This window comes from Crassostrea angulata, unplaced genomic scaffold, assembly GCF_025612915.1.
Source record: "Crassostrea angulata isolate pt1a10 unplaced genomic scaffold, ASM2561291v2 HiC_scaffold_45, whole genome shotgun sequence".
Taxonomy (NCBI): domain Eukaryota; kingdom Metazoa; phylum Mollusca; class Bivalvia; order Ostreida; family Ostreidae; genus Magallana; species Magallana angulata.
Window position 1 is genome coordinate 448 of NW_026441600.1, and position 22,329 is coordinate 22,776.

General features: G+C 32.2%; 1 long non-coding RNA gene across 2 annotated transcripts; it reads left to right on the forward strand.

Moving 5' to 3' along the window:
- Positions 1–456: 456 nt before the first annotated feature.
- Positions 457–11,162, forward strand: LOC128168743 (uncharacterized). 2 transcript variants are annotated; one of them, XR_008241445.1, is made up of 4 exons: positions 457–623; positions 3,153–3,336; positions 3,713–4,089; positions 10,533–11,162. It is a non-coding gene; the product is annotated as an uncharacterized LOC128168743 (long non-coding RNA). The 2 variants fall into 2 exon arrangements; XR_008241444.1 differs by having other exon boundaries at positions 3,153–4,089.
- Positions 11,163–22,329: the final 11,167 nt, after the last annotated feature.

The window sequence follows — 22,329 nt, forward strand, 5'->3', positions numbered from 1 at the left end:
GTGAAGTATTGATTGAAAAAAAAACAGAAAATTATTTGAACTTAGAATAATTATAAATCCTGGAATTTAAGTAAATTCTGAATACTGATTTTGGAAGTAATTAAACTGTTCTTTCTCGTATTAAATTTTAGCCCAGTCCTGACACCCTGTACATACATGTATAACCAAGAGTACTGTCTTAACTCTATCTAACAGCAGAGCGGATCTCGAAAGCTTCGAGTTCACTTTGCGTCTGGTCAGGGTTTGGTGGGGTCCACTCTGATAAAATTTGTGTTTACTTTAGATCCACTCTGCTTTTGCTTGAGGTCTGCTAAAGCAAAACTGTCATCTACATGTACCATTTTTTCATTTTTAATAGCTAGTACATGTATTTTATATATGAATTAATGTATGGATGCGTAACATTCATTGACATATTGTAGACTCCCATAATGCCTTGAGAAGAATGGCGTCTCTAAGACCAGGTCAACGGTTGTTCTAGCAGAGCAGTTGGTTTGTAAGCTGTCACCCTCTGATCCATTACACGAATGACCAGTCTGCTCAGTACAAAGGGATGTTACTCTGTCAGTGTGGATCTGATAAGCCTGATCATGATTCATCTGGTCTGGGTGACACAAGTATAGGTGAGCATAAAGTCATAAGACAGTAGGTACATATGAAATACATGTCACAAGTAAATGTAGATGGATATTCAAACAGAAACAGATTCAGTAAGTTTGAATTTAATATGACATCATGTTAATTAATCTCTGAATCCTGATGATTTGCTTTGAGGTGTGATTTATCCAACTTTTTGTTTGTTTTAACTTTTTATTCACTTGACATTAGGCTTGGATGATAGAAAACAAGCAACTTGGTGGATCAAAATCCATCCCAACACAAACCACAGGATATCTTGATTAATAATTGTAAAAGTAATAATTGATCATGTCAATGTCTCAAGACAGGGAATACCAAGATTTAAAACTTTTTTTTCTATAGTATCAAGTGAGCTTTTCGTATCAAAATATGTCTGATGTTGTTATCATTTACTTTTTAGCTCACCTGAGCTATGGGCTCATGTTAGCTTTTCTCATCAAGATTTGTCCATTTTCTGTCGTTGTCATTGGTGTTGTCTTTGTAAACTTTTCACATTTTCATCTTCATTGGAATCATTTGGCCAATTTTAACCTTACTTGACACAAAGGATGACTAGGTGAAGGGGATTCTAGTTTTTTTAAAGGACGGGCCTCACTTTCTGTAAAGGGGGTCTAATTTATAATTATTGAATTTTTTTGGTATTTTTAAAAATCTTTTTCTTAAAAACAATTTGGCCAGAAAAGCTCAAATTTGTGTGGAAGCATCCTCAGGCAATGTTGATTCAAGATTGTTCAAATCATGATTTCCGGATATGGTTGGGGGAGGGGGGGGGGATGTTAAATTTTTACATGGGAAGGTATAGAGACAAATCTTTATAAAAAAAAATTTGGAAATTAAAGTATTTAGCCAAAAAAAGCTGAAACTTGTGTAAAAGCAGTGCACATGCAGATTGAATTTTGATCTTGATTCCCTGGAGAAAAGTGGTACCACAAGGGGGGGGGGGGGGGGGGGGGTAAATAGGAATAGAGAAAAATTTAAAACAACAAAAGGGGGTTGGTAATATATGGATAAAATTTTGCAGATTTTTGAACTTATAGCGAAAGATCTACTGAAATTGATCATTTTTTTCTGAATTTTAAATCTATTTTATTTTGTACTGTATGTAGAATTTTAAAATTCTGACATTAAAATGCAATATAGTGGTCAAAAAAAAAGAAGAGAGAAATACTTTGTTTTAACTGTGAAGCATTTCGAGTAGGCCGTTTATCGTTTTGTTTGAAGTCTTAAGTTTTTATGGAAACATTTATTAAAGAATATAAATCTGGAGAGTGCTTGTAGTGCTTCTATATGATGTTTCTGTATTGGAACAGTCTTAAAATAAGACTAGTCAAAATGTTTTATATTGTTTGCAAAATGTAAATTCTACAAAAAGAATTCCTAAATCAACTCTTAGTGATTTAATACTCATATAAGGTATTTATATTCTTTTTTTCTTTCTGTGCAAGTATGACATGCATAAATTTCTATTCTGATGATTTTAAAGAGACAGTACAGCTGAAAACACGTGTGAATAACCTGAGATATACCTATTGTATCGTAATAGGAAATAAGAAGTAAAGGTGATTGTAATAGTTGAAATGCATTAAAATTCCTTTTACATATATAATTAACGTAATTATGAGCTTCCCGAAATTTAAGGGTCGTACAAACCAGAATAATCTTATATCGTTTATTTGTACCACGTGGACTTTGATTGACAGTAATTGACACATGCCGAAAACTACAAGATCTTCGTCCGACTAAGGTCATCATGGTATACGAGGTTAAAGGGACTCTCTAAATGGAACACATCATTACTTACTCGTTACTTTGTACATGGTTTACCAATTCCAGTTCATTTTAAAATAAACAGACATAACTATGTCAAATAACCTCTCAAGGAGCCTCATTTACAAAAAATAATTTAGGTTGTAGCAACTCCTTCGATAAACACGAAAAAATACATGCTTACAAAATAATAATTGTGGTTATTTTAAAAACTTTGAACAATTATTACCTGGGAGAAGTAGAAAAGACATTTAAACAATAAAATGCTTTCTTTGGGGATTCATTCGTGATATGAAGGTAGCGACATTGCAGAAAAAATACATAACCCGCTACCGCGGGTTATGTAAATTTTTTCTGCAATGATCCCTACCTTCATAACCCGAATGAATCCCCAAAGAAAGCATTTCATTGTTTATATTTACATTTTTCTTTAATTTAATTACTTAATTAATCATAAAAAGTAATAGAACTTAGTTAAATCATTGTTAATATACATAAGTACGTCAGTCAAAAGAAACAGCCCATTTTCTATGTATGGTAGACTGAGTCTGATGTCACTTTGTGCTGTCCGTGATTCTTTTTTATGTTGCTGATATTTTGATTGATAAAAAAGTAATCCCCATATACTGAATCTGAAAAGTAAAAAATCACAAGTCACTTCTCAATTTAAACTTTTTATCAGTGAATATGAATTAACGTTGAACAATAAACAACGATTTAAACTTTTAATACAACATTTTTAACAGTTTGTTCACGGCAGAGTTGTCACTTTTTCAATGGAAGTGATCAGGCTCAATGGACCAGTCTACTTGTGAAAGTGAATGTGGCAGTTTGAGAACGAAGAATTTTGGAAAACGGACCATCTTTGGTTCGAATTATCGATCATTTCCAAATTGCTGACAGAGGACTGAGCTTGATTACATGTAACAGGTAAGAGTTGTAAGACATCATCAGCTGGATTAATAGGCCTACCGGTAGATGGAGGAAATTCGTAAATCGCCATTTGTTTATCTCTGTCTGTTGTGGCAGTGCTGCATGAACTGGTAGTGGATGGGTTTAATATTTTCGATAATGAACTACTGAGACATAACTTCTGTGTTAATGACACTTTTCAGTTGTAAGATCGCAGAGACCCCTCGTTTTTATGATCAGACAAGTACATTACATGTATGTGTCTGGCCTCGTATCCTTCGTCATTTAAATGTTGTATGGCAGTCGCCCTTAGACAATGCCCTGTATAAATCTGTGATAGCCCAGCTGCCTTGCTGATGTCTTTCATAAAATTTGAAAAGGTTCTCTTTTGTAGAAGGACATTTATGAACCATTTTGATGTACTGTTTGGAAGCGACACTGCATCATTTGTGTATTTGTTGAAGAGGGAGGTGGCGGATTCATCAGTTTTCTCAATTAGTAACTTTAACATTTTCACTGGACAAGTATCGGTACCTGTTGCGTACATGCGTTTATCAACGTTCATTTCTACATTTTGAAGACTGCCCTGGTGGTTTTTCTGTTGAATTTCGTGACTGATCATTGCATATTCACCATTTTGATCCGTATGAAATGTAAAAGAATTCAACTTCAGCTGATGGTGAAATTCTTGGCCCGAGAAAGGAAATGGATGGCCAGATTGAAATATACACTCCAACGCAATATGATTGGGTTACTCAGTGCATCTTTGAAGTAAGTTGATAATTTTTCTAGGTCACTTTTGTCAATGAGATCTTTGTGTTGAGTTGGTTTTGATGTGCCTTCCTTGACACATTCTTTTAACATGCCATTTAAAACTACATTGGATGAAATTTGTTATCTTTGACAACATCAATATTTCTCATCATATCTGCAAGTTTTCGGTTGATTGCTCCTCTCAAATTTATCAGGGATTTCTATGGTAGAGTTCACCAGATTTCGCAGGTCTAGCCTCACAGTAGAATTGCTCCAAAAGTTTATTTATTGGATGATTCATTGGGTGATATCGTCTCAAAATCAATATCTTTGCCACTTCTCTCTAGGCTCCAATCTGTATTGAAAAGATTTTAATGTGTGTTTTAATTTTTCATTATTTATTTTAAATACTTAGTTAATGAAATACAATGATATTATCTGTTTTCAAATATATAGTTTAAATAGAATCATAGTTTTTATTTATGCCCCTATAAATTATGTAATATTGTTTTGGATTATTATCAAATGATAAACTTTTCATTTAGTTTTTTTTCTGTATGCATACATACAGACATACCGTACAACGGGTATTTTTTACGTGCTGGTAATTTTTACTAATTTTTACGAGTTATATAAATCCGTAATAAATTTTCACAGAAGTAAAAAAACACCGCACGTAAATTTCTACATCGTACGTATGAGAGTAATGTTCATGACCTTCAGCTCAGTCCCTGACGGCTGTACATGTACATGTAGGTATATTTGGGCGTTTTTGGTCAGGTGGTGATAACAGTTTAGATCTTTCAGTCAGTCTTGAGTATTTTTTAAAACCACGTATAAATCCACGTTAGTAGCTAGATGTCTTTTTTGGTTGGGAGAGAAAGAAAGAGAGAGAGAAATTTTTTTGGAAATGGAGTTGTCTTTCTTCTTTTCCCGGTAAATCGAACTGAGACGAGCACATTGTGTACATCAATGATGATACCCAGATAAATAGGAATAAGTAAAGTGTATATCACATATGAAATCAAGGTAAATGTATATAATTATAGTAAGGATGTCAACAAGTACCCGGTTAACCGGGTACTCGATCGAACGTCAGAGTATTGAATACTAAAATCGGTACTCGGTTACTCTGATGTATATTTTTTAATATTTCTAAGTTTATTTAATAATGCATTAAAACATTGGTTTTAAAACTTAAAACGTCCATTGCACTTGTACATACAGTTATTAGGATTTCCTACGCCTCTAAATATGCTAAAAGACCGTTATCGCCTGTGGCAGTGTTTATATAGTAATTATTGTGACCAAGCACCTGTTACCTAGCTTTTCTCACCTTTGGCTGTCTTCGACCCTTATTTTTTGGCTTACTTTAATGATTGGTTTTCACTGAACATCGTCGTTTATATAGTCTATTATATAAATTAGATAGCACACAGTAGAGAAATTGAACAGACCTAAACCTCAAAGGTCTGGAAATATTTTAAAAGAACTGAAGATTCAAAAAACGTAAAATATCAGCTGTGCGAGTAAACTAGCTTATTCTATACGGGGGGAACGACAAACATGGTAAATCACATTTGTCTTAAACATAAGGAGGAATTCCTACAAAAGTGACCAAGTTTTTACAGTTACCAACGTACTTGTTCATATTTATTTACACTCTTACCGAGTACCGGGTACTACCCGGGTACTCGATCGGAAAAACGTCCGAGTAACCGAGTACTAAAAATTGACCAATTTGACATCCCTAGCTATAAATATAAGGAATCGTTAACAGAAAAACGATTTTCTGATTTGTATATGTGTCAACTGTAACAAAGTCACGGTGATATTTCCCCATTTTACCACAGATGGTTTTAATTTTTACGGATATGTCCAATTCGTAAAAAAATAACGCGTAAAAATTCAAATCACCCTATTTTATGACAAATTTGTAAATAATTACAGCAGTAAAAATTACCCGTTATACGGTACATATTCATTACGCAACATTATTCCATCTTAAAAGTCTGCATGGTGTATTGGTGCACACTTTCCTTTTAAAATAGGAGAGAGGAACAGGTTCAACTCCTGTTGTTGACAAAAGATGTTGCCAAAGGAATAATTGACTGTAATCTACATTGTTTGTCCAAAATTCCCTATTATTTACTTATGGAATTACACCAAAAAAATTATAGAGTTTTACCTTGAAATATTTTGCATCCCCATTTAGTGTTTTTCTTTGTTGACTCTGTTTGGCGAGCACCAATTAAAGTATTTGTTGATCTCTCCTTCTGTACTTTGTTTGAATCTGCTAGGAGCTGATGGTGTTTCAGGTGGGGGGGAGGGGGGGGGAGATCAGTTATTGCAGGCTTCAATAGGTTTTGTGAAATATTTTGTGAAATATCCTCTGTAATTTCACTGCATACAAGTTGCCCCCAAAACTCATCATCAATTGTATCAAACTTGTTGTCCATTATTGGAATTAAGAGAAAATCTGTTTCTAACTTAAAATTTCCCATCTCAGTCTCATATGCCATTTTAGTGAAATATACAACCTTTATTCAGACGATGTGTGTATATTAGATATAAATGAGAAAACAAAACAAAAATGAATAGTTATTTCTCAAATGTAATTAAAAAGTTGTTTTTGATGGGTTTTAAAAAGTAGTCCTAGGATGTGTATATTCATACGCGGATGTAATCGTTTCAAACTGGTTATATAGAACTAGATTCTGACATCATTATGCAAATTTCAGCCATGTAGGTATCTATACAGCTGTGAAGTACAATGAATTTTCTTAAGAAAAAAAGGAAAGAATACTCTCCGAATGTAAATATATTTTTATTAACAAACATGTCCAGTAGAATCTTTGGGAGCCCTGCATGTGTTTTGTTTACAGTAAATACACATGCATTATAGTATTGAAGGCTGAACCCCGTAACCCTTTGCATTGTAAATATTTGATAGGTTGTACGTAATTATTAATTTTGATGATTCAGAAATAATTAGCTTTATTTCATGGAGAACTTTTTAATTTTCTGAAAGTTTACACATTCATGAGTAGTACAAAAATACCAAACCTGATCGGAAAATTTTTTCAAGTCGATTTTTTGATAAGATGCGCGGTACTGTCTCTCTAAATGAGATGTTAGGTGGTATATTGGAAAATAATAATTATTGATACACTGTATCTTGCTTTGACTATGACACTTGCCATAATAGACTTTCTGATATTTACAAGATATCGGCTTAAAATAATGATTTGCCAAACAATGTTTTGATACCCTGATGTTAACAAAATGTTAGTGTACCAATTTTTGCTAGAGTAATTGCCCTTTAATCATGAACATTACTATTTATTAAAGTCACGTTAGATCTACTTGCATTAAATTTATAATGTTCCAATTAATATACTCACTGATAATTAAAAAATGTAATTAATTTTCCCTTCTATTCTAATTGCCATTTTTCCAAGCTTTCAATGATTTTTTCAATTGATTTTAGTTTTTTTATATAGGAAAATTGAGAAGTTATGCCAAAAAAAAGCTTAGTAATACATAATCACACTTTTTTGCCTATATTACCTGGTAATAACAATATTTTATTGAACTTCATATTAAACCAGATACAAGTTATGAAATAGATTATTTGTGATAAAATACAACAGGATATAGAGTATGTTTACAGGTATTATCTAAAAATCTAAATAACAAAATCAAACCAATTGATGTCATACTTGTCCAGTGCTTGCAGTTTTGGAAATCTGTACATTATTTACCTGGTGTTAAAAGCACAGTATTATTTCATTTCCCATATACAAGAAAATTCACAATATAGCATTGAATCATGATTTTTTGAAGTATACACTCTCATAACTGCCGCTGTGTGTGCATACAAATTGAGTAACGCGCATTAGCGCGTTATGAAAATTTGTATGCACACACCGCGGCAGTTATGAGAGTGTATACTTCAAAAAATCAAGATTTAATGCTTATATTTACATTTTTTTAACTTCTTGCCTTGTCTGCAAATGTGATTCATGCCTTAAAATTCCTATCTTATTCTAAGGGTAAGTTAATATTAATGGAAGAGCCACAGTAACAGCCATAAGCGTGAACTTTGATTTTCGCTTGTGACGTTGCAGTTTGTAGCGTTCAGCGTTTGTGACGTCATAATAAAAATCGTCAATTTGACCTTTGACTACTTGTTGCATTTAGAGGCATTTGAAGATCACAGAATTTAATGGAAAAACACAGTAGAATGTAAATATTGTTATTTTAGGTGCTTTCTAAAATTGTTTGCAGTGAAACAGAAAATCTTCTTTAATTCGTTTAAGCTGCCTGGTCCGATATGTTGGCTATTACAATTTTATATACTTTTCTAAGCAAACCTATTACCTTAAATTAACATGTAATAAGTTTTTTACCTATTTACATGTATACCAGCAGCTTCGATTGTCCTTTCAAAGATATAAACATTTAAAGTAGATCCAGTGTTCTGTGATGTCACACTTTTTTGTAAAACTTTGAATTCTTTAAAAATTGTGCAAGATAGTTTTATTTATTTTATGTGAATATAATCACATGGATGTAATTAGAATTATTGGTAGGTTCAAGATATTTTCGCACTTAATTTTATACTAAATTTCCAAATTTTTATATATTTTATCTAATAGTATGCAAAGGGGAAATAACTCTTTTTCTGACCGTTCTTTCAGTTGTGTGTCTAAATGCTATAGTTTTTCTTATTCCAACGATTAATTTTAAAATATTTTTGTAATTTTTTTTTTCTGATAAAATTGACTTAAAATTAAACAAGAAAAACAAATTTCTGCCTACAAGATTTTACTTTTAACAAAAAAAAAATACATTTTTCTAATGCTAAAATATGCTTTAGTTTATGTTTATCTGGCATCTCAAAAAGTGGGTGACATGTATATTTTTTCTAACAATTGATGACATTTAAGTCTATTACGGTAAGTTGAACTCAGTTCGGTTTTTCAACTTTCCTCAGAGAATTTTACGAGTATGGAGCTACCTTAAAGTAAATAAAAATAATTTCTTTAGAAGAACACATAAAAACAAAGTCAAGTGCTCTTAGGCATGTTTGAAAAAAGAGCTGCATTGTTTCCTATCCCGATTGATTGGGTTAATTTATTCACTGCATGTTATGCATCAATAGTAAACACAAAAGATTTCAGACAGATGAATGAAAAAATGTATATGGTTTAGTTTTTAATTCCCATAAACATTTTTGAAATCTTAATTTCTTTATAATTTATAGTGAATTTGAAAGATTTATTACAATCATACCTGCTTTGACTTTGGGACAATTTAAATCTTAATAGGGGACAAAATAATGAGGTAAATCTATGTAAAGTTTGTTCTGTAAACAATTTTTTTTTATCATGTGATCATTGAATTCTGGCTCAAAGAACTTGGAAAACTACTTTAATGCCTATTATAATCATACACATAATCAACAAAGCTATCATTTTATAGTGCACATAAAATTTGATATAATGTATCTGACTAAGCAGCTTTAATAGTCAGTATAGCTCTAGTTTGTAAGGCTAACTGCACATAAAAGTGTTATGAAAACAGGTTTTCCATCCTTATTCTCAGGGGTAAAACTCCCTAAATATATGTACAAGTTGTAATTTAAAATTACACTGGTTATTCCCAGCTAACCCTATATACAACTTGCATGTAATTGCGAGTACCGGTACAATGTACCAACAAATTCTTACAATTTTATCAGGCTACTCACAGTTTTCAAATGATTTTATTCTGTTCAAAGTGGAAGTTTTGGGTACCAAATCATCATTACTGTAACTGTTGCCATCAGCACCATTGTTTATTTAAAAATGGCAGATATAAACAATAACTAAAAAGAAAATGACTGAAACCAGATATGGATCAACATTTTTTCGGAGAAAGTTAATAAGAATAATCAACTTGCAAGTTTTTTTCAAGGTCCGAAAATTTTTACTCACAGTTTGAGTATTCTAACTTGCATTCTGAGAGTTGTGTATAGTGATTTTGAAACCTTGATCCTGTTAGCCCTTTCAGTTTATTGTCCATTATTTGAACAGAGCCCTTAGAGAGGGTCACCATCTCAATGATGTCTAGTCACAATGTATTTGAAAAAAAAACATTTGGGGCATCACTGATGTTCAATCAAAAACATTGATACTTTTTACATGGTGGAATGAAAAGTTTATGACCATGATGACACAGAGCAAAATAAACACATACTGATGTAAATAATGTAAACCAAGTACATGTACCAATCAAGTTTTTAAGCTGGTTCAGTATAAAGAGTCTGCAAATCCATGTTAAGTGAAGAATAAGTATGTTTTATTTTTATTAACAAATCACCCTAGAATATATTCTCAATAGCACCAGAAACTATTGTTTAACATGTAATGTACAATTCTACTTTCTATTGCACTGCTTTTATATGTTTATTACAGGGAACACAGATGGTTTGCCCCGATCACTGGATATTGTTCTCGGATGTGATGAATGCCTTGTTCATGTGGGCTCTTCAGAAAACGAATTCGGACATGAATCTATGGAATTCTGAGGTGAAACAAAAACATATTGAAGAACATGGATTTTGTAGTCAAACGCTTGCACATATCACTGTGTTTTCATTCCTACGGAAACAGAGACATCTTACATGTAACTTGGATTATTTCTTTTTTGCCCAGTATAGCTGCAACTAATGATAAAAAGGAAATCAGAATATATGTTTGTGACAGCAAACATGATATCTTGCTGGAAAGTAGAGAAATGAACTTGTTCATTGAGATTCTGGGAACAAAAAGTCAACCACTCAGCTATGAGGCTATCTTGGCTGTGTGGCTTGTTGTTAACTATAGATTATTGTGTAATGGCCCACAATCATTATTGCAAGTTCCCAAAGCCAGTTTCATGTAGGATGCATTGGCATGTACAAAATGGCACTTTAACTAATAACATACCACACACTAGTTTTGCTGATTATGGTTACATGTACATTGATATCTTGAAATGAAAATTTATTTGGCCATAAGGTATGTCTTGCAGGTTTCTTGTGGCTGAAAAGAATCGATTATTGTTGACAATTTACAATATTAAATGTGATTGATTTAATTGTAATTTGTAACATTTTGTAATAAATCACTGTGCATGGTTTCTAAAAACTCTTTGAAATATATTGTAATATTCACCATCTTCATGTATTTGACATTTTGAAACATCTTTTATTTGGGCTCTACAATGTGAAAAACTGGTATATGTTAATTCTTAACTCTATAATCAATTAATGTATTTTTATTTCTTTGCTGGATCATGTGGATAGTAGTGTAAGACTGAGTTATTTCCCTTTGCTCTAACCCACTATTTTATTTAATGTCAAGTTATATATCCCTGATATTTATAATCTGCTATGTGGGGGTAATTGGGAATAACTCATTATATATCTACCAATACAGGAAAAAATTTACATGTGTGAGAATGTCCAGGTTTACAGACAGAGAGAGAGAAAGTAACTTAAAGAGAGAGGGAGGCAAATCTTTGATTAGGTTATTCGGTGAAGGAATGAAGTAATTAGTGAATTTTAAAGTGATTCGAAGAAAGTAATCAGTGATGCCTTGTTAAACAAAACTTGATGCAAATCAAACTGAAAGCAGAGTTTGGGTGAATTTCAAATTACTTTTGAATCCTGCACTCAGATTATCATTCATACCTTGTAAATAAAAGTTCTATTTCAAGCTCAATTTAGCTTGTCCGGCATCTGCCCGTCTGTCTGTCCTTATGTTAACTTTTTACATTTTTGACTTCTTAAGAATCTCTGAGTCACTTTTACCCAAACTTGGCACAAAACATTGTTCTGTAAATGAGGTTGAGTTTTATTAAATGAAAGGCCACATCTTCTTTCAAGGGTAGATAATGAAAGATTATTGTTAATTTGATAATCTTCTCAAGAACCAATTGACCAGAGAATATGTAATTTGTGTGGAAGCATCCTTAGGTAGTAAAGATCTATCTTTGTCAAACCAAAGTCCTCAGGGTAGAGTAGACCACAATGAGGGGTTTGATTTATACATCGCAATATATGCATGATAGAGAAAAAATCTATAAAAAAAAAAAAACAATTGCCCAGTTAAGCTGAAACTTCTGTGGAAGAATCCTCAGGTAGTGAAGATTCAAGTTTGTTCAAATTATGATCCATGAGGGTAGGGTTGGTCATTTTGTGGAGCATGGTGAATTTTTACATAGAATTGTATAGAAAAAAATCTACTCGATCAGATTTGCAAGACAACATGTAACTCCAGTGTAATAATTCAAGATTTTCAAATCATGATAATCAGGGGTAGAGTGGGGTCACATTGGGGTGAAGGGTCCCATTTTACACAAGAACAGAATTTATTTTTTTCTCAAGAACTCGATTAATATGGTATTGCATGTAGTTATATGCAAGCTTCTTGATATATATTGTCAATTCTTAATTGTTTAGACTGTTACCCCTTAGAAACTTATTGTGCCCAACAAGGGAGTAGGTTATATAAAGATGAACAATTGATTAAGATCTTCTTGAGACCTGCAATGCTCATTAGTATGTGGATTGTCTATGCAATCTTTCTGTTCTAGAGAGACTCTAAATTATACGAATATCTTGAGAGAAATGTAAAAACAAACCTCTTTTTAATACAGGACCTAATTTACTACATTGTCCAGATATTTGTTTATTACTCCATTAAGCTGGTTTAATTATGGTTATATCGTTGCTCATGTGGGCGATGTTGCCCATTCGCCTCTTGTTTATCAATAGAAAATTCTCTCGGATTGATTTTGATTCTACCATTAAACTCATTCAATGATAGAGAGTAAAGAGACTTTGAAATTTCGAAAAAGACGTTGAGGTAGTTTATCATATAAAAACAGTCAGTGCTAGTGAAAAACAAAGATTATGCACGTCAGGTGTAAACGTTACAAAATATAAGAGCACAATAATGACAAGGGTAAATGCTAGGTACAAGGGAACGGAGCTCCCAAATTTAAAGGGAGCAGGAAGGACTCAAAATGTTTTCCTTACTCATAAAAAAACTGTCTCTGAATAGCTATTCTTAATATATATTCACGTGTAGTTGTTTAGATTTTGTTTTTTACTCAGTTTCCTTATATTTATATACCTGGCAGTTTCAACAGATTATTAAATAATATTATGCAATTCAAAAACTTACTTTAGGTAATTCATTTCCCAGTATTTTTCATTATTTATAGTTTACATGTTTTGAAAAACAGGAAATAGTATATATATCCATGTTGCCACAATTGCCTTGATGTGTACATGTAAGTTACCTAGTTTCTGGTTGGCCAAGTCAGCTTCCTTCTTTGGATTTCATTGGTTAAAATAAGTGAATAGAATCCAGGTATATATAAAAGAGTGTTTGGTTATTTTTCTCTCTCTTGGTAAGGGATTGACTACATTCTGGTAGGTTTCCCTTTCATTTTAAGCACACAAACCTCCTGGTGAAAAGCTCTGAATGGATCTTGTTAATAAGCACAGATAAAGCATGATTTTTGTTAACGTTAGGAAGTTAGGACTTATTTCAGAACTTTAAAGTATAAACGTATTTCCTTTAGGTTTCCAAATGTAAGCTAAGTTTTTCCCTTACCAAGTCCTGGTTCAAGGTGTTGTAATTATAAGGAAGGTTCTCTTATAATACATAGACATATTTGTTTTCATGGAGGTACTATATTTTTTTAGGCATAAATATATGGCTCGTTCCTTTTCTAATTGAATCTATTTTTTAATCTATTTTTAGACTGTGTTGTTGCCCAGAAGGGACATATTTTGTTATTTGTCAATTATTTGACATTTTTGCATTTACTTGTATTTTTTTTTAAGATTAATTGTAGAATTTAATTAACCATTAAGTATCCATTGTAATATCAGTTCATTATAAATTCAGATTATACCTATTTTCATAATAATTTTCTTTTTTAGTATTTCTGACTTAAGTCAACTTGAAATGATATTCTAACGATCCATAAAATAAAATTTTGGTGTAGCATTCCACCTTTAATTTTACTTGTGTTTTCCATTTCAAGTGTTGACCATAATAGTTCAGCAATCCACCTACCTGGGTTGATTTTAACTGAGCCAGTATTTGAAATAAGGGTCAGCTCGACCACAGGAGTTATTGCCCTTGTCGTACTGGTTCCGGTTACACATTTTATATATTTTAAGTGAAATATTACATGAAAACACATGAATCTAATATATATATGTTTCATAGTAACTCGTTATGCCCTCGACTAAAGTGAAACGATTAAACATGAACTCGTAATAAAAGTCGAGGTCGTTTTAAGCATTGAATGCTTATTTGTGGATGTCATCGGTCCTATGACACACCAATGCGGTGCAAACAAATTGAATAATAATTTGTCTGCACCGCATTCGACATCTAAAAATAAGCATTCATTGCTTATATTTATATTCATAATGATGCTTTCTGTATGACATACAGTATAATATTATGTGTATCGTCGCTGTAAACCCATTATATAAGCTCTCAGTCAGGGATATGAAACAAACATGGAACAATCATCTTAACATGCTATCTAGTACGCTCCCGCAGCTAAAAATGTACTGCTAGAAATTGTATAAAGAAAAATCTTTTTTCATTAAGGAGTAGATATAGTTTAATGATTATTTTTCAAAAGTACATCTCAAATTGGTAATGTAAGGTTGAACGTTTTATTTAATCTTGCATAAATAAATATACTCAAAACACGTAGTGACGTTTGTATTTGTGCTCATGGCGCATGAATTAGCAAAGGGTATTCATAAAAAATTGAACGTTGCAGACTTCCAATGCAAACATAAGGGGAAATATACACTGAATGTAAATAGATGCCTATGACTTAAAGGGGCATGGTCACGATTGTGGACATATTTTTTTTTCGATGTTAATGTTTACAATGCTTCAGTAAGGCATTTTGAATAGGTAACCAAAATTTGAGTGTCATTTATTGAGTTATAAGCGAGTTACAGTGTTTACAATTCTTCGCTATGTAAACAAGGCGGTTTCTTTACATTTTGAACGTTGAAGTGAAAATTCCAGTTTCAGACCTCAAACAAATGTGTTAATCGTTAGGAACTGTTTATTTATGCTTAATATGAATATTAAGAAAATAGACAAATCAGCTTGAATAAATTTTTTTTACTGGTATATTGAACCATGTAAACAAAAACAGGGCACGAGCCTTGTTTACATGACGAAGAATTGTGAGCCATGTATCTTGCTTAAAACTCATCGACTGGCACCCAAACTTCATTTGATCATTAGAAATGCATTTCTAAAGCATTGTAAATAAATAAAGCAGAAAATTAAAATCGTGACCATGTCCCTTTGAATAACTAAATTCATCAAATATGTGTTTATTGCTCACATTAATTTTAATTGTTTTACTATACAACAGGAAAAAGGAAGTTTTAATCTAAACATCACCAATACATCGTCATATTATTTGACATTTGTACCGATCTATCAAGTATAATTTTGAACAAAATGGAATCAATCGGACAAAAATGCGAGGCAGCAAATTTTTTGTTTTTGTTACTCAACTTCATTACAAATGGATCTGGAGAAACTATTCCCCAATGTAAAGAGTAAGAATTCGCTATAACTCTATCAAGGAATATTAACATTTTTCAATACCTTTGTACACAAGTATGTTATAACAGGTACTACGAATCAACTTTGTAACATATATACGTTTCATGTATTAATATTTCAGTCATTGTTGCATGGTTCCACTCTAATGACCGCAAACTTCCATTTAATTGCCCGTTGTATATTACCGATCTATGCACGGGGCTTTTTGAATGGAAAATATTAATTAATTATGGGACCAATCACCAAGGTCAGCTATAAGACAGCCTTTTTCATAGGATGTATAACAGACAAATTATTTAAGTAAAATGTAAATTAAGAACATTTCATGGTGATTTATTAAAATAAACTGTACAAGTGATTACAAAAAAGAAAGTTAAATAATTTCCATTCTGTTACTTTTCATCCACATACAAAAAAGTGAATATATTTCAGAACACTAATTACTGTTTATTTATAACAGTCCTTACCAATCAAACCCTGATAAGTTTAATCATTTAATCTAGAAACAAAGACTATGCGAAAAAATGATTGTTACACAGTTGCCTCTGGCGCGCAAGGCGCACCGTCGTCAAACCGTGTAACAACCCTTACATGTTTAATCCTACAACTGCCAAAAACTATATAAATATAAGTAATTAGTAATCATTCTTTGAGTATTTTAAGGTGATCAAATGCTGTCGGGTGTGATCAAATCTATCAAAAAGTACTTCAGGCTTTATTAGATTTGATCATCACCTGCCGTATTTGATCATCACCTGCCGTATTTGTTATACTTAAAAAAATTAATCTTTTTTTTTCTTTTTATCGAAATAAAAAAAAGTTGTACTGAAATAAATACTTCTTGATTGATTAAAATGCGCAATTCTACACCGGCCTTTCTGATTTTTGTACGTTGATTATTTCCTAATTAATCGATGATTACCTTGCACATCCAAGTACCTCATGTAGTTTAAGTAACCACGGTTAAACTTTTGCATACATAGAACACTTGGTTGTTCCATCTGTCTAAGACTCTGAATTTTTTACAATTCACGTGCTTCTATTCTGTATTAATATATAATTATTTACATGTAAATGATTCAAGAATGAAAGTAGAAGTTTATACAGTAAAATGTTTTCTTAAGTGTTCCTGAATGCGGACTATAAAGCACTTTGTACAGAAATAGAAATTACACGACCAATTAACGCGGATAATGTATTTTTTGTACAAAATTCGCTACCTTCATACATATAATATACTCTTCATTATGCTGTTTACTTTTGTCATATCACAGGATGAATGACCATCTTTAAGTCCTCCTTAAAGATAGCTTAAAGGTGTTTAAAGGTAGCTTAAAGACGATCTTTAAGCCACCTTTAAGCTACCTTTAAGCTATAAGTATTGCTTAAAGGTGGCTTAAATAAAGCGTAAAGATGGCTTAAAGGCAGCTTAAAGACTATCTTTAAGCCACCTTTAAGCCACCTTTAAGGACAACTTATAGGTCCTTAATGTCCAAACTTCTTTAAGCCACCTTTAAGCCACCTTTAAGCTACCTTTAAGCCACCTTTAAGCCATTAAAACAAATTTAATTCAATATTGTGCTTAATTTCCAACAAAATGTATTAACTTTATGAAAGAAAAGGTATTAAAACGGTTTTTGTTCTAGAAAGAAAAATGAAAAAAAAAACCACAAAAAAAAAAAACCGGCCGCGGGGAGAATTGAACCTGGGACCCTTAGTTTACTGGCATCACCGCACATCCTCTGCGCCACGGCAACTTACTTATATCTGAGCGTTTTTATATCCTATATATCAGTGGATATTGAATCACTGTATTGAATGTGTTTACTTGAAAAGATTTTGACAAACCATTCAGTTTGTAACAATCAATTATATCTAATTTATAAATTACATGCATGCATGTATTTAGAATGAAATACGGAACTTGGTCTTCAGTGAACAAAAATATATTATACCTAAATGGAAACCGTTAGGTTCACTATAATAGGCTTTCTTAGTTAATAAATTTAATCCGAGTAGATATACGTTCATCTAATTTATAGCTATAAAAATGTAAGAAAGAAAATGAAATCATTTCTTTTATTAAATGCATTGATACTATTAGGGTATTTGTTCAATTTCCCGCAATTTCCCGGTTTTCATGATCGCGGCGCCGTTCCAATATGTTTAAATATTTACATGTATAATTGTATGTACATGTACATTATTTTTAAACTATCAATTCTATAACAAACAAAATTACCAATTACCGGTGACGTATTTACTGCATGTGGCAATTGCAAATGACTTGTACATACAATTGTATGATGTACCAGGCCGGGTATATTTGACATATTTACCCTTATACATATATTTAAATAATCAACCCCTATTTATGATCACCGGTACATTAATTAATTAGCCTCAAGATTTTACTCTTACATACATGTATCGTTAATTTGTAGACGTAAGATCTTTGAAACCCAGAGCTAGGAAATAATACTTTGAAAATGAATTACAAATGTAAATTAACTTTTATTCACTAGACTTATCGTATACTCGTACATTCTAAGATTCAACGCCTTTAGAAACCCTGACGTGCACCTGGGCACACGACACACTTGTTGTGTATATCTTGTATATTCTGTGTTAGTTCCAGGGGTTTTCTTAAGTTGGACAAACAATAGACTCTAATTAGATATACACAAACGAACAAAACTATGTCTAGACAAACAAAGCAGTAATATCCTGCCCGATATAACAAAGGCAGTTGAGAGTCTTTTTATCTTTAACATGTATCTAGCAGATCTAGAGTTAGAAATAATGAAAATTGAAAAAAAAAATACAAACCTTAAACCGATTAACAAATTAAATCATGCATTTTTGGTTCATTATCTTTATTTTGTTTAATAACCGGATGAACTGAGAGAGAAAGAGAGAGAGAGAGAGAGAGAGAGATTTTTTTCACCCATTAATTTATAATAGGAAACAAACATACTTTAATTAGTTTTATGCACATATTAAGATACAGAGACTGCGCTCATACCTACAATAATTTTGAAACCCCCAAAAAACTATAAAGAATTTTATAACGGCAATCTGTGTCCATCAGAGCGGTGCTGATGATAGCGATCGGTGTTTAATGGAGCGACGATTAAAACCGCCTGGAACATCCCCCCCCCCTTCCTTGGAAATTATATTATCACTCGGATGACCCCCTCCCATCTCTATAAAAGAGCTTTTGCATTTAATATATGTGTTTATTGTTCAGCTTGATCAATATTGACTTAAAGGCCACTTAAAGACAGTGTAAAGGCAGTGTAAAGAGAGCGTAAATGCCACTTAAAGATGCTTAAAGGTGGCTTAAAGGTAGCTTAAAGAGGTTTGGACATTAAGGACCTATAAGCACTTGCTTAAAGGTGACTTAAAGGCGGCTTAAAGGTTGTATAGCCTTTAAGCTCCTTTAAGTCACCTTTAAGCCACCTTTAAGGACTTGCTTAAAGATGGTTTTTCGCCCTGTGTATACATTTTGCACACTGCTTTGTGCACACGCAGTCTATTACAATATTGTGATGTCTTAAAAAAAATGTCTACATATGTTTGTTAACTTAACTTATGTATGTATGTTAAACCTATGAATCGTATGGTTCTTGGTAATAAACAATACCTACATGAAACACAAAGGAAACAATGTTTTTGTGGGAAGGTTAGCTAAGAAAAAAGAATATGTCTAAATATTACATGGGTAAAATGCTGTTTTTCCATTTTGTCAACAGAAACTTTAATGGATGTTGTGTGGGCTATTTTTGGAACTCGTTGGTCAACAGATGTGAACGTAAGACGCATATATTTTAAATTTTTAGCAAAAAAATAATTTTAAAACTAAGAAATCACATTTAAATTTATCGAAAGGGAAATTCATCTTTACAGTAATGTTGCATCAACCTCAATGACTTAAAACAATTCCCTATACATTACAAAAAGAAAGATTAAAATGTTGCTATCTAAAAAAAAATAATGTTATTGACATTTTTGATAAACCCCCCAGTTTTTTCTTATTTTTAGAATGTAAGCCAGGATACAGCGGCCTGAATTGTACAACTAAATGCCCTTATCCATTATACGGATATAGATGTCAAAGATATTGTAACTGTAGCAATGATACGTGTGATGTATCTACAGGCTGTATAACCATTACATCGGGTTAATCGTACATTTTTTAAAGAATTAAATATCGATCTAGATGATTTAGTTAGAACTGATAAATTTCGCTTTCCAATGAAACGTTATGGCTTATGCATGTATTATATAGATGACAGATTAAGATTTAAACATTTGACCTTTATATATATATATATACACACACACACACACACACACACACACACACACACACACACACACATATATATATATATATATATATATATATATATATATATATATATATATATATATATATATATATATATATAAATATATATATATATATATTTAGTACTACTAGATATCCAAGGTTTGTCTTCACATCGGTTTTCGGAGAACAAACGGAATACACCAAGTTCAGTGTCTTATCACACGCCAAAAGAAGGTGAGACAATAGAATATCGCAATTTGTTATGTGTGTCATTTTGATATTAAATTCTCCTATATGCGTTGAAGAGTTTTTCATATATATATATATATATATATATATATATATATATATATATATATATATATATATATATATATATATATATATTTCAAATCCAAATCGTTACAATACGATATTAAAAAATGATAATGCACATTCATTTTGACTCTACTTAAGATTTGAGATACATTTTACTGGAATGAGTCCGTAAAACGTTGTAAAAACACTTAAAAATTATTGCAGTTAAGTAATGTATTCATCTATTCATGTATAAACATGCCTTTTAACGCAGAAATTAGTCATTTTCTCGCTAGTCCACTTGGATATTTCTTTACACGATAAACCGCTAATTATGCGATATTTATTAATTTGTGATTTTAATTTGGCTAAAAAGAATTTTCCTGAAGGTGTTAAAAACAAGAAAACAAGAAAGTATAAACAAGTGAGTTCACCATGGATCTGATACATCTTGAACATAGGCGTCGGAAGCAAATTGAAAGTGGGGGGGCTAGACTAATCCTCAGAAATATTGAGAAAAAAGTAATTCCTAAAATCATGGAAATCCTAATCCGTGGGGGGGGGGGGGGGGGGGGGGGGGGGAGTAGGCCTATACTTCCAAAAAAACAATTACTTAACCAAATTTTTTTTTTCAAAATCATGAAATTCCTAATCCGTGGGGGGGGGGGGGGGGGGGGGGGGGCTCTAGTATCCTTCTGAATCTAACTTCTCAATCTTTCAAGGTAAATTAGGAACGATAATCTTTCCTGCGAAAAAAAAGAACCCTCTATCATGCTATGTTTCTAATGGTTAGGTATAACTTTGCAAAAAAAAGTGGGGGGCTAAGCCCCCCCTAGCCCCCCCGGTTCCGACGCCTATGTTGAATTGATAAATTTTGTGTAAAAATGCATGCGGTCGCGTGCTATTTCAATTTTACCTAAATAATATCAAAATTAATCATAATCAAGAATCAAACTACTTCAGAGTTTGATAAAAGTTATAGTTTACAGTAAACATTATATAAAATTATATTTTGTAGATCAATGGAAAGTTGGCGGTAAACCTTATATCTGTATATGGATTGGTGAACCATGCTTAGCTTGTGTTGACATCTTTACGGTTTATTTGGCATGTTAGTTGGATGGCAGTTGAACTATCCACAGCATACTCTACATCTTTTTTTCTGATATAGTTCAACGATTGATATTTATATGATATTGTACTGAATACATTAATTAGACCAATTATACAATTAATGTTTGGACTCTTTTTCGAAATGTTTCGAAATGTTTGAAAAAAAAATAGATAGTGCACCGTAAATCGTAATTTTTATAACTTGAAAGGATCTGTTCATCACTGGTAGTCAATCCTTTTTTTTTAAACCGACAAGCTATTTACCTGCAGCTAGCTACATTTACTTTTTTAAATACGATTCATTCTGGCCCATGTCTCTGATATATCCTGCCTGTTCATTTTCATATATCTATTTTTGAAAATTGGATAACATTTTTTAAATATAGTTCTAACACAGTATCAAAATGACAATAAAAACCTGTCAATCATCTAAACAATCCATAAAACGAAATACAAATTCGAAGCAGAGCAACACGAACCTCTAAAAAGGTAGAGGTAGGATCAGGTGCCATGGAAGGGTGGGCATCCTCTGCTGACCGGTCACATCCGCCGTGTGCTCTTTGTCTTCATAAAAACCCCGGAAAAGTCAGTAAACAATTAATTGATAAGCTATGGTCTAACAATGGAAAACCTCAGTCAGCACGCGACTTAGTAGAAGATTGTATTAGCTGACAAGATTGTTGTATCGACCATAGAACTTACAAAAAGATGAATTCAAACGAGACTGTTGGTAGTCCTGTTTTATCAGCTTGTTTGTTAGAAGCTTTTCTCGCCTTAAAAACTGTTCATATGAAAAGCATGACCTTGCATATTGAATTAACTGAGAGACAAAAAAAAAACTATATGCAAGTG